The sequence below is a fragment of the Salvelinus fontinalis genome, chromosome 6, assembly GCF_029448725.1.
Source record: "Salvelinus fontinalis isolate EN_2023a chromosome 6, ASM2944872v1, whole genome shotgun sequence".
NCBI classification, from domain to species: Eukaryota; Metazoa; Chordata; class Actinopteri; order Salmoniformes; family Salmonidae; genus Salvelinus; species Salvelinus fontinalis.
Genome location: NC_074670.1, coordinates 29,786,083 through 29,795,814, shown reverse-complemented (window position 1 = coordinate 29,795,814; position 9,732 = coordinate 29,786,083). Strand labels below are relative to the sequence as shown.

Below are 9,732 nucleotides of genomic sequence, written 5' to 3'. Positions count from 1 at the left end.
TTCCCCAGGTTGTTGCTGTAAATGAGAATGTGTTCTCAATCAATTTACCAGGTAAAATAAAGGTTTAAAAATAAAAGTCCCTCAAGTGCTCTCTTCACATGATACACTTTCTTACCAAACATACTGTATTCATGTCTTTGCTGATAGCTAGAACGATATTTTAATAGATTCCAGAGTTCTTAATTAAACTAAACACACATGATAACAGACAATGATACTGTGATAGTGAGCAATAATGACCAGATACACAGATGAGACATTCATTGACGGTAGTTCTCCAATTGGCAGCCAGTCTTATACATTACGTGTTTTATTTGAAAGGTGTGCGTATGGTTCTGGTGATAATAATTGGAACATGATACAGTAAGTCACTTTAATTAACTAATCTGATGCCCTTCATGACAATAAGGATAGCAACAAAACACATTGCTGTTTCGTGCATTAAAGGACAGGGTAATAAAGTCACAAAAGTCAGTAAGTTCACAGCAGCTACAGCAGCTCAGGTCTGAAACAGAAAATAACTCACCAGGGATAGCAGCTTCACCTCCGGAACAGACTTTGGAAACAACACCTTGCTGAAGAGAAGAAAGTATTTGCCTCTAAGGTCTCTATTTTTTAACAATCAACTCTATCGGGACTTCAGGAGACGTGTGTTAAATTGACAATCAAGCAAGGGTTGACTGCATAGCGTACCTATCTACGGACATAACAGGTGATCAGAATATTAACATGAAGAAAGAGGAGAAAAGTGAGCGTGTGTCCCTCCCAGAGTGTGAGAGGGTGTGTGTGTCTGGGACGGGTGACCTGGGGTGCTTTCTGGGCTTGCGTCTGCTGCAGGCAGGGTACGGGGTGGTGTTCGGCAGCCGGAGCCCAAAAGCTGCAGTCTCCTGCCCCATGGAGCACAGGTACAACAACCTTTCTAATAGATCTGGTGTAATGTGATGATATGGTACATGTGGTGAATATGGTGCATAATGTGTATGTACAAATATTTGTTTATGTTTGAAGAAGTACATGTGAATATAATGTATGTGTGTTTCTGTGTGTATCAGTATGTTGATGATGTATATGCAGGTCCTGGGTCATGCTGCAGCTGCCCAGTCAGCCCATCTGATCTTCATCGCTGTCCAGAGAGAACACTACGACTTCCTGGTACCACTGGCCAATCAGCTAAAGGGGAAGGTAGCATATATGTATTATTACTTCTGCTATATGTATTAATGTCTGTTTTGTTAGTATATTTGGCAAATACAATATACACTACCGTATTTAGCCAATGTAATGTATGTCCCAGTATATTTAGCCAATATATTCTATGTCCCAGTGTATTTAGCCAATATATTCTATGTCCCAGTGTATTTAGCCAATATATTCTATGTCCCAGTGTATTTAGCCAATATATTCTATGTCCCAGTGTATTTAGCCAATAGAATGTATATTCCAGTGTACTTAGCAAATATATTGTACGAATCAGTGTATTTGATGCCATGTTGAATTGCAGGTGTTGGTGGACCTCAGTAACAACCTGAGGAAGAATCAGTACCCAGAGGCCAACGCAGAGTACCTGCAAAGGTGAGAGCTATACAGTATATGCTGTTATTATGTGTATGTTTTTTTGTGTAGGAGGGAACACCGTTCATCTGACTACCGACGTCAGCCTGCAGGTGCCCGGCCCACTACAAGGAGTCGCTAAAGCGCGATGAGCCAAGTAAAGCCCTCCGGCCAAACCCTCGCCTATACCTGACGACGCTGGGCCAATTGTGACTAACCACCTGGATTCGGTCTTATGTAGCAACATTTGAATGTCTGTTTTTTACATTGGATAAAAGTAGAGACTCTGACCTACAAAATGGTATATCATACATTGCATTTGAGGAAACAATGGTAAAGTAATTCTGCTATGAAAGTTGATCAACTTGTAAACTCACTTTTGAGAAAACTGTCAATGTTTTGATACTACTATTGGAGAGCTCTTCTTTGTCTACACCCATTCAGCATTGTTCACACCCTCTTAAGCCTTAGCCCCACCCATCTCTTTAAGGGTTGATCCAACCGTTCTGTACTAACTTGCCAGCTACTTCCAGACATCTAAAAGAGAGAGAACAGCTCACTGAACATTACTCGCCCTTGTCAGATTGTCCGTTAGTAAATTCAGAGCGTTTCGTGTTCACAGCGCACACTGGATGCTCTGTACAATAAGTAGGGTTGTTCCAAAAGCTCTGACCTCACAACTACAGTCAAGCACCCAAGCTAACTGGCTAACATTGGCTAGCTACTTACAGACATAAAATGAGAGGACACCCATGTCTGACCATTTTACTTGCTCTCGCAGAGCTGGTTAGGCTTTTTTCATGTTATCCAGAACGCCTACTTTCCTGAATCGTGTCACAATTGTGCACCACCCTATGGGACTCCCGGTCAAGGACTGTTGTGACACAGTCTGGGATCAAACCCCAGACTGTAGTAACGCCGCAACACTAAGATGCGGTGCCTTCGATCGAGGAATGTTTTTATATATTGATCTGTATCTACAGTATGTGTATGTTGATGTACTGTAAATGTGGTTATAATGTTATGTACCTGAGCAGTCTGGTCCCTGGAGCTGAGGTGGTTAAAGGATTAAAGACCCTGTCTGCCTGGGCTCTGCAGAATGGACCACTGGCTGGGAAACAGGTACACACACATAAACACCTGACAATAAAGAAAACAAATAATTGAGAAAATATCAGGGAGTATTCTGTGGGTTGTGGGGCCAGTGTGGAGCCATTTTGTTTGTTTTACTTACATTTTTTATTGAATTTCCATTGCCTGGTGAAACAAGGACATCATTGTTATATTATACAAACACACACACACTTAGTTATGTTGTGGAGATGAGGCACTATCATTCATGCCTCAGCTTCAGAGAGAAAAACAAACACCTCAACCCTCTGGAGAGCAAACCTGAATCTGCCTCACATCCTCTTTGAACACACACACTGCTCTTCCCTCATAACTACCTGTGTTTCAACAAAATAGAGCACTGCAGTAGTGTTTGTGTGTTAATGTGTATGTGTGCGACAGAGAAAGGAAACAGAGAGAGAGAGAGAGAGAGTGTGTTGTGTGTGTGTGTGTGTGTGTGTGTGTGTGTGTGTGTGTGTGTGTGTGTGTGTGTGTGTGTGTGTGTGTGTGTGTGTGTGTGTGTGTGTGTGTGTGTGTGTGTGTGTGTGTGTGTGTGTGTGTGTGTGTGAGAGAGAAAGAGGTGTGTGTGCGTGCGTGCGTGTGTGCGTGCATACGTATGTGCATTCCCTGCCTTGCAGTTTGATTAAATCCACAGGGGTGCTCTGCTTGTGTCACAATTACATTCAGATAGAGATCCTTGGTCCCTTGTCCCCATACTATTACTTTACTAGTAATGTGCAGAGACACGGCTCGCTGCCCGATCCACTTACACACAATATTGAGTGAAACTACTCTTAATCCTCCCCCCTAATACACTATATATACAAAAGTATTTGGACACCCCTTCAAATAAGTGGATTCGGCAATTTCAGCCACACCCGTTGCTGACATGTATAAAGTCAAGCACACAGCCATGCCATCTCCATAGACAAACATTGGCAGTAGATTGGCCAACCTGGCACCTTCATAGGATGCCACCTTTCCAACAAGTCAGTTTGTAAAATGTCTGCCCTGCTAGAGCTGCCCCAGTCAACTGTAAGTGCTGCTATTGTGAAGTAGAAACCTCTAGGAGCAGCAACGGCTCAGCCGTGAGGTGGTAGGCCACGAAAGCACACAGAATGGGATCGCCGAGTGTTGAAGTGTGTAGCATGTAAAAAGTCCTCAGTTGCAACACTCACTACCGACTTCCAAACTCCTTCTGGAAGCATATACTATCTGTGTACCGTATACATGTATATGTCAGGTGTACATTTGCTGATACAGTAAGTACCTTTGAATGGGGTATGGTAGGAGGTGCTAGGCGCACCGGTTTGAGTGTGTCAAGAACTTTCAAGTGTGTATCAAGAATGGTCCACCACCCAAAGGACATGCAGCCAACTTGACACAACTGTGGGAAGCATTGGAGTCAACATGGGCCAGCATCTCTGTGGAACGCTTTTGACACCTTGTAGAGCCCATGCCCCGACGAATTGAGGGTGTTATGAGGGCAAAAGAGGGTACAACTCGTTTGTAGGAAGGTATTCCTAATGTTTTGTACACTCAATGTATATCTGCAGGTAAATAAATATAGTTCATATATTACCTACTTACTTAGGCCTTTGTATTCCTTGCGGAACATAGGCCATCAATGAATCTCCTCCATCCCTTTCAGTCTTGTACCCTCGGCTCCATGTGTTTTCATATTGTTGATTAACAGTATGTGTATAAATATGTCAGGTGTATCTGCATTTGTGTATATATTGCTGATATACAGTACCAGTCAAACGTTTGGACACACCTAGGGATTCAAGGATTTTTCTTCATTTTGACTATTTTCTACATTGTAGAATAATAGTGAAGACATCAAAACTATGAAATAACACATATGGAATCATGTAGTAACCAAAAACGTGTAAAACAAATCAAAATATATTTTAGATTTTAGATTCTTCAAAGTAGCCACCCTTGAAAAAAAAAAAAAAAAAAGGAGCCACCCTTGATGACAGCTTTGCACACTCTTGGCATTCCTTCAACCAACTTCACCTGGAATGCTTTTCCAACAGTCTTGAAGGAGTTCCCACATATGCTGAGCACTTGTTGGCTGCTTTTCCGTCACTCTGCAGTCCAACGCAAATTTAGACTCATCAGACCAAAGGACAGATTTCCACTGGTCTAATGTCCATTGCTTGTGTTTCTTGGCCCAAGCTAGTCTCTTCTTATTATTGGTGTCCTTTAGTAGTGGTTTCTTTGCAGCAATTTGACAATTTTTCCCTGTTTATCAAAAGTGTTGGAAAAACTGATTGCCTTTTTGATGTCTATAGTATTCTCTCTGGTATGCAATCTGGTTTCCGCTCAGGTTATGGATGTGTCACCGCAACCTTAACCTCTCTGCGCTACGGATCCCTTTAGCGGGATCATTTTCCTAAACAACCGCTGAATTGCAGGGCGCCAAATATTACTAAAAATATTTATAATCATGCAATCACAAGTGAAATATACCAAAACACAGCTTAGCTTGTTGTTAATTCACCTATCGTGTCAGATTTTGAAAATATGCTTTACAGTGAAAGCAATCCAAGCTTTTGTGAGTGCATCAATCAATGCTAGAACTGCTAGCCCCAAATTAGCATGGTCGCGAAAGTCAGAAAAGCAATCAAATTAATCGCTTACCTTTGATAATCTTCGGATGTTTGCACTCACGAGACTCCCAGTTACACAATAAATGTTATTTTTGTTCGATAAATATCACTTTTATAACAAAAAACGCCATTTGGGTTGCGCGTTATGTTCAGAAAACCACAGCCTCGTTCCGGTCCTGAAAGGCAGAAGAAAATTCCCAAACGTATCAGATTCAAAAATGTTACTAAAAATATTTATAATCATGCAATCACAAGTGAAATATACCAAAACACAGCTTAGTTTGTTGTTAATCCACCTATTGTGTCAGATTTTGAAAATATGCTTTACAGCGAAAGCAATCCAAGCTTTTGTGAGTGTATCAATCAATGCTAGAACTGCTAGCCCCAAATTAGCATGGTCACGAAAGTCGGAAAAGCAATAAAATGAATCGCTTACCTTTGATAATCTTCGGATGTTTGCACTCACGAGACTCCCAGTTACACAATAAATGTTCTTTTTGTTCGATAAATATTACTTTTATAACAAAAAAACGCCATTTGGGTTGCGCGTTCTGTTCAGAAAACCACAGCCTCGTTCCGTTTGACGAAAATTCCCCAAAGTATCCGTAATGTTCGTAGAAACATGTCAAATGTTTTTTATAATCAATCCTCAGGTTGTTTTTAACATACATAATCGATAATATTTCAACCAGACCGTAACCTATTCAATAAAAGAGAGAAAGAAAATGGAGAGCTACCCCTCTCGCACGCAGGAACTAATCAAAGGACACCTGACTAGTTTTGAAAACTCACACTAATTTTTCAAAATAAAAGCCTGAAACTATGTCTTAAGCCTGGTCACAGCCTGAGGAAGCCATTGGAAAAGGAATCTGGTTGATACCCCTTTAAATGAAAGAAAGACGGGCAATGAAACACAGATTTAAAAAATTTAAATCACTTCCGGGTTAGATTTCCTCAGGTTTTCGCCTGCAAAATCAGTTTTGTTATACTCACAGACAATATTTTGACAGTTTTGGAAACTTTGGAGTGTTTTCTATCCTAATCTGTAAATTAGATGCATATTCTACGGTCTGGACCTGAGAAATAGTCCGTTTACCTTGGGAATGTTATTATTTTTTTTTATAAAAAAATTGACCCCTAGCGTCAAGAAGTTAAAGGTCCTCAATGATGTCACCATTGCCCTTGATTCTAAGCAATGTTGTGCTACTATTTTTATTGACTTGTCCAAAGCTTTTGATATGGTAGACCATTAAATTCTTGTGAGCCGGCTAAGGAGTATTGGTGCCGCTGAGAGTTTTTGGCCTGGTTTGATAACTACCTCTCTCAAAGAGTGCAGTGTGTAAAGTATGAAAATCTGCTGTCTCAGCCACTGCCTGTCACCAAGCGAGTACCCCAAGGCTCAATCCTAGGCCCCACGCTCTTCTCAATTTACATCATCAACATAGCTCAGGCAGTAGGAAGCTCTCTCATCCATTTACATGCAGATTTTTATTTTTATTTATTTTATTTCACCTTTATTTAACCAGGTAGGCTAGTTGAGAACAAGTTCTCATTTGCAACTGCGACCTGGCCAAGATAAAGCATAGCAGTGTGAACAGACAACAACACAGAGTTACACATGGAGTAAGCAATAAACAAGTCAATAACATGGTAGGAAAAAGAGAATCTATATACAATGTGTGCAAAAGGCATGAGGTAGGCAATAAATCGAATAATTACAATTTAGCAGATTAACACTGGAGTGATAAATCATCAGATGATCATGTGCAAGAAGAGATACTGGTGTGCAAAAGAGCAGAAAAGTAAATAAATAAAAGCAGTATGGGGCTGAGGTAGGTAAATTGGGTGGGTAGTTTACAGATGGACTATGTACAGCTGCAGCGATCGGTTAGCTGCTCGGATAGCAGATTTTTAAAGTTGTTGAGGGAGATAAAAGTCTCCAACTTCAGAGATTTTTGCAATTCGTTCCAGTCGCAGGCAGCAGAGAACTGGAAGGAAAGGCGTCCAAATGAGGTTTTGGCTTTAGGGATGATCAGTGAGATACACCTGCTGGAGCGCGTGCTACGGGTGGGTGATGATACAGTCTTATACTCAGCTGGCCCCTCCCCTCAGATTTTGTGTTAAATACTCTACAACAAAGCTTTCTTTGTGTCCAACAAGCTTTCTTTACCCTTAACCTGCTTCTGAACACCTCCAAAACAAAGGTCATGTAGTTTGGTAAGAAGAATGCCACTCTCCCTACTGGTGTGATTACTACCTCTGAGGGTTTAGAGCTTGAGGTAGTCACCTCATACAAGTACTTGGGAGTATGGCTAGGCAGTACACTGTCCTTCTCTCAGCACATATCAAAGCTGCAGGCTTAAGTTAAATCAAGACTTGGTTTCCTCTATCGTTATCGCTCCTCTTTCACCCCAGCTGCAAAACTAACCCTGATTCAGATGGCCATCCAACCCATGCTAGATTACGGAGACATAATTTATAGATCGGCGGGTAAGGGTGCTCTCGAGTGGCTAGATGTTCTTTACCATTCGGCCATAAGATTTGCCACCAATGCTCTTTATAGGACACATCACTGCACTCTATACTCCTCTGTATACTGGTCATATCTGTACACCCGTCACAAGACCCACTGGTTGATGCTTATTTATAAAACCCTCTTAGGCCTCACTCCCCCCTATCTGAGATATCTACTGTAGCCCTCATCCTCCACATGCAACACCCGTTCTGACAGTCACATTCTGTTAAAAGTCCCCAAAGCGCACACATTCCTAGGTCACTCCTCTTTTCAGTTTGCTGCAGCTAGCGACTGGAACGAACTGCAACAAAACAGTCAAACTGGACAGTTTTATCTCAATCTCTTCATTCAAAGACTCAATCATGGACACTCTTACTGACAGTTGTGGCTGCTTTGTGTGATGTATTGTTGTCTCTACCTTCTTGCCCTTTGTGCTGTTGTCTGTGCCCAATAATGTTTGTACCATGTTTTGTGCTGCTACAATGTTGTGTTGCTACCATGTTATTGTCATGTTATGTTGCTACCATGCTGTGTTGTCATGTTTTCTGCCTTGCTATGTTGTTGTCTTAGGTCTATGTTTATGTAGTGTTGTGTTGTCTCTCTAGTTGTGATGTGTGTTTTGTCCTATATTTATATTTTATTTATTTTTGTATTTTTAATCCCAGCCCCTGTCCCCGCAGGAGGCCTTTTGCCAATTGGCAGGCCGTCATTGTAAATAAGAATTTGTACTTAACTGACTTGCCTAGTTAAATAAATGTTAAATAAAATAGAATAAAATAAATATAGGCTTGATTCACACAGTCTCCTCTGAACAGTTGATGTTACTTGAACTTTGTGAAGAATTTATTTGGCCTGCAATTTCTGATGTGCAGTTAACTCTAATGAACTTATCCTCTGCAGCAGAGCTAACTCTGTGTCTTCCATTCCTGTGGCTGTCCTCATGAGAGCACGTTTCATCATAGCACTTGATGGTTTTTGCGACTGCACTTGTAGAAACTTTCAAAGTTCTTGATATTTTCTGGATTGACTGACCTTCATGTCTTAAAGTAATGATGGACTGTGTTTTGTCTTTGCTTATTAGAGCTGTTCTTGCCATAATATGGACTTGGTATTTTACCAAATAGGGCTATCTACTGTATACCACCCCTACCTTGTCACAACATAAGGAAAGAAATTCCACAAATTAACTTTTAACAAGGCACCACTGTTAACTGAAACACATTCCAGGTGACTACCCCATGAAGCTGGTTGAGAGAATGCCAAAAGTCTGCAAAGCTGTCAGCAAGGAAAAGGGTGGCTGCTTTGAAGAATCTCAAATATAAAATATATTTAGATTTGTTTAACACTTTTTTGGTCACTACATAATTCCATGTGCTATTTCATAGTGTTGATGTCTTTGCTATTATTCTACAATGTAGAAAATAGTACAAATAAAGACAAACCCTGGAATGAGTAGGTGTGTCCAACCTTTTGACTGGTACTGTATCTGCGTAAACATGTCAGGTGTATATCTGCAGAGAGTGTGGAGGCCAAGCAGGCGGTGATGGCGGTAGCCATTTTCTACTGAAACGTGTATAATTAAATTGGTTAAAGAAGTCTCAAATATCACTCGTGTATTCCCTGCAGCTTTAGGATCGCAGCAAAGTTGTTTCCTGTTTGTCACATTCGCATTGTTCAATCAAAACCCCCCCTAATTGATTGGTTGACAAATAGTGCTTCCCACAATGCAGGTGATGGCTGCATGTTGCTGTTGGTGAGAAGCAACTGCAGTGACTTGAAGGAGAATATCAAAAACTGCATGAACTTTCATCACATGGATTTTTTCGAAATGTAGGTGCAAGTAAGACAATTTTATCTCGATAATGTAACACTTTAAAAGTGTTACATTATGACGACCATCATTGGTCACCACCAGAGACTGAAGGGGAAGCGAAACAC

General features: G+C 40.9%; 1 pseudogene; it reads left to right on the top strand.

Moving 5' to 3' along the window:
• The first annotated feature begins 729 nt into the window (after positions 1–729).
• Positions 730–9,361, top strand: LOC129858591 (metalloreductase STEAP4-like; annotated as a pseudogene).
• The last annotated feature ends 371 nt before the right edge of the window (positions 9,362–9,732 follow it).